Genomic DNA, 4,474 nt, shown 5'->3' with positions numbered 1-4,474 from the left:
CGGGGCTCGATGCGGGGCTCGATGCGGGGCTCGATGCGGGGCTCGATCCCAGGACCCTGGGATCATGACCTGAGCTGAAGACAGATGCTTAACGACTGAGCCACCCAGGCGCCCCCCTTGTATAGGTTTTAAATTGGGAAGTGTGAGTCCTCTGACTCTCCAACTCTGTTCTTCTTTTTCAAGATTGTTTTGGCTATTTTGAGTCCCTTGCAATTCCATAGGAGTTTGAGGAACTACTTTTCTCTTGCTGAAAATAAAAGGCCATTGGCATTTATCATCTACTTCTTAAAAAAAGATGAACTCAGGAGAAGGCCGTGGGTGGTGTCTCAGTCTTCCTGCCATTTGGAGGCAGTCAGCTCCCTTAGGGCCTGTGGCAGTGAGGACGACAAGTCCTGTCATGGTGATGGGAACCACTGCGGGTCTAAGCAAGGGAAGGGCCCCCTCTGGCTGCCTCAGGGCAGGGTGAGCTGTGTGGAGGGTAGCACAGTGGGCTGGACAGGCTGGACAGGGCCATGTATTCTGGAATGGGGAGGCTGTGGTAGGTCAGGGATGAGGGCATGGAAGGAGCAGGGGCGACACCAGGGTGCCTGTGTGAACAGCTAGGTGGCGAGCTGGGAGGGTGGGGAGGGGCAGCTAGAGGGAGTAGTCTGATGGGACAGGAGGAGAGTGTGCTGTGTCTCGGATCTCTCCAGTCTAAGATGCTTATAGATGTTGGGTGGAGAAGTGGGTGTGTGGTGAACACGCCACAGGCCAGTGAAGGGCCGTGGGGGAGTGTGTGTAGCTGAGGATGTCCCTGAGCTGCCAATGTCCCCCCGCCCCCCGGGGGAGAGGGGTGAGAAGGAAGAGAGCCCCAGAGAGAGGGAAGGGACTTTGCAGACAAAAGGGTGGTGTGGCCAGGGAAGTGGGGCTCAGCATGGGGGGGGGGGTGTCCCAGGAATGGACACAGGAGCTGCAGGGCCTCAGAGTTGGCCTGGAGGAGAGGCATGTGTGAATACAGCCAGGAGGTTGGAAGGGAAGGGGCTCAGTGGGGAGCCAACTTCATGGAGGCCTTGAGGACCAGGTTTGGGAGCAATTCAGAAGGAAGGGGAGGTCAGTGCTTCCTGTCACCTTGCCTCCACTCCAGTGCCCCTCTGCAATAAGCCCCCAGTGCAGCAACCCACCTCAGCCCCGCACCACTGCCCTCTTTCCACTGCTGGGTGGCATGTCCTTATTTACTGGTTCTTGCTGTTCGGGCTCTCTGGGGAGCAGAGACCCCCTGACCCAAGGCAGAATGCTGAGCAGGCCCTGAATAAATGAATTGCACAGGTGGTGGTGGGGTCTTGTTCCCTGGAGGGCCCCTGCACCTGGTCCTGTTGGGCCCCCTTAGCACTGTTCAGCCAGCAGGGGGAGGACCCAGCCCTCACCCTGGGTCTCCTTCTCTTTCCCTTCCCCACCCTGGTGGCTGAGGGAGTTGACCTGGCCCCTCCTGCCTGCCCCAGCCGGTCCTCCCTCAGACCAGCTGCCCTCATGCCCCTATGTGTGGCCCACCTGTCAGGACAGTGGGATTGCCTTGGGAGCCCTGGCTAGGACCCCTGCCTAGGACCCAAGGGCAGCTCCAATAGCCAGAAACCCCAAACCATCTTCTTCTTCTTCTTCTTCTTTTTTTTTTAAGATTATTTATTTATTTGACAGAGAGAGAGAGCACAAGTAGGCAGAGCGGCAGGCAGAGGGAGAGGGAGAAGCAGGCTCCCCGCCGAGCAGGGAGCCCGATGCGGGGCTCAATCCCAGGACCCTGGGATCTGACCTGAGCCAAAGGCAGACGCTCAACGACTGAGCCCCCAGGCGCCCCCCCAAACCATCTTCTGAAGTGAAGGTGGGTGCTCAGGGAGCTATAGGGGTATCTGTGGGAACAGCAAGGGGGGGGTCACTGGGTCCCCACACTCTTCTGCTCCCATTTGTTCGTGGTCACCAGGCCCTGCTCCAAGTCAGGTGGGCACTTTACACTCAGGCCAGGCACCAGTGCATGTCGCTGGGGCAGGCAGAGGGTAGTGGGACCGCGGCTGCCTCTCTGCAGGACCCCTGCAGCACCGCAGTCCCCCCCCACCCCCCCCAGGGCCCCAGTCCTGCAGTGCTGGCCAGCCCCGGCTCTCTCTGAAGGTGCAGCCTGCCTCATCTCTGGAGGCTGCCACTGGGGCCTGAGGGCTGTTTGTTAAGAATCCTGTCCCTGAGGGCCAGCCCACCCGCCACCTGGGAGGTGATGCAAGGTATGCCTGGGAAGGGCAATCAGAGGCAGGGCGGGGCAGGGGGGCCATCTGGCCTGGAGAAGGGTCGTGTGCAAGAGCAATGGTCTCAGAGGCTGGAGGACGGGGCACCCGAGGAGGTGAAGGAGGAGATGGTGGGCTGGGACCCCAAGCAGTAGGGGTGCTGGGAGGAGCCAGGAGCACCCACAGGCCCTTGGGCTGCCCCTCCTGAGGAGGCTGGGCCTGCAGGCACGCGGTGTTTTGGAAACCAGCAGGTGTGGCTAGGCCTGTGGGGCGGCTGCCTGGTGCCGGGGGCCCTGGAGATCTCCCTGTGACGCCCATCTGGGACCAGCTGGGCCCCGCTGTAGTCCCCTGGGCATTTGCCCAAGGCTCATGCCCAGACCTGCTCTGGGGTAGCTGGGTGGGGGAGGGGATGGCTTAGCCTGCTGGATCAAACTTCTAAGGGCCTGTCTGTCCTGCCCCATTACCCCTCCAGCAGCCCCTGGTGGCCATGGGGCCCAGACCTTGGGTGGGCACTTTGGTGCCCAACCTCTGAGATACACCATGGGGAGGAAGCCACTGAAGAGAGTGCAGGGTGAGGGGCTTTGGGTCAGCCCTGACTGGGCACCACTTGGGGCACGGTGGAGGGCAGGATCATGGGTGCCCCACCCCTGCTGCCTGGCCCTGCCCCACAGGCCGTGGGTGCTGCTTTGGGCTAGGCTCAGTGGAGAGGTAGGGTAGGCAGTCCCCCTCTGCAAGGGGCTTCACCTGGAGCCTCAGTTTCCCCTCTGTGCAGGACGGACCTCCAGACTTCTACCCCCCTCTGGCTGCTGGGCCAACTGGAACGTCCGCCCCTGCAAAGGTCTGAGGCTCTTTTTTTTTTTTTTTCCTTTTAAGGATTTTATTTATTTCTTTGAGAGAGAGAGAGCTCAAGCAGGGAGGAGAGCCAGAGGGAGAAACAGACTCCCCCCGGAGCAAGGAAGGAGCCTGACGCAGGGCTGCATTCCAGGACCCTAGAATCATGACCCGGGCCAAAGGCAGACGCTTGACTGAATCGCCCAGGCATCCCAGGTCTGAGGCTCTTGATGCATTTAAAACCTCTTTTAGCTTTGGACAAAATGTCCTTGGTGTGGTCACGTGTAAACGAGACTGAGGGAGAGAAGAAGAGCCTCAGAGCCCCTCGGAGGAGCAGGGGTACAGGGCACAGGGCGCGCCAGCTGCGAGCCCCTGGGGGCCAGGACGGTCGCACAGCAGCCGGGCAGGGTCCCAGGACGCCAAGACCAGGAGCCGTGGTCCCCTGGGTGCAAAGGGCCATCTGGGGACCGGGTGCTTCTCTGGGGGCCTGGACATTCAGGGTGGGAGGCCAGCCCAGGGCCCGCGGCAGCTCCACTTTTCCGCGGTCGGCGCCCTGCCCCGCTCCCCGCCACCTGTGCGCGCCTTAGGGGTGAACGAAAGGGATATTTATGTCTGTTTTTCCCCTGAAGTGAGGCTTCGAGGGCAGGGTTATGAGTCGGGGGGCGGCACTAGCCGGCGACGCTGGCCCAGCTCCAGCCGCTGGACGGCGGACCCCAGCCCCGTCCGGCCCCACGTGGCCCGCGAGCGCCGCCTGGTGCCGGCGTGTGGAGAGGCCGCGGGCCGCGCCGCTTCCGGGCGGGAGCCGCGGGCGGGGAGCGAAGGGCCGGGGGCGGGGCCCGCGCTGAGTGACGGGTAGGGGGCGGGGCCGAGGCCGAGAGGCGGACCCTGGCGGGGCCCGCGCCAGCGCGGCCTCGAGCTGGGCCGGGCCCGGGCGGGAGAAGCGCCCCCCGGGCAGCGGCCGGGCGGTGGGCTGGGAGCCGGCACGCCCCAGGAGGAGCCCGGTGGCCGCGGTGGTTTGTTCCGAGACAGCTTGTGCTTCGCTCAAGCCGCCCTGGTTCGGCGCCGGTTACCGGCAGCGCCTCCCTCGCCCACTCCCTAAGCAAAAACAAACCCCTGGAACTCCTTCCGCTGCTTCCTCGTGTCTGGATTTCGAAATTAATCGCAATCGCGGCAGTCGGAGAAGGCAGTCAGATTGATGTGGGCTTCAGTGTGGAGATTTCCTGGTGAATCAATAAGTGATCGATATTTAGACCCAGGGGGTGCTGGAGAATGATGTTCAGGGGCTGCGCCCGCACACCCAGCACGCGTGCAGAGCGCGGGGTGCAGAAGGTCTCACATCCCAGGACGCGCCCCCCCTGCAGCCCTGCAGCCCCCTCGCAGCCCCGCCAGCCCTGCAGCCC

This window comes from Mirounga leonina, unplaced genomic scaffold (assembly GCF_011800145.1).
Source record: "Mirounga leonina isolate KUSES-001 unplaced genomic scaffold, KU_Mleo_1.0 Mir_173, whole genome shotgun sequence".
Lineage (NCBI taxonomy): Eukaryota > Metazoa > Chordata > Mammalia > Carnivora > Phocidae > Mirounga > Mirounga leonina.
Note: the sequence above shows the minus strand (reverse complement) of the source record.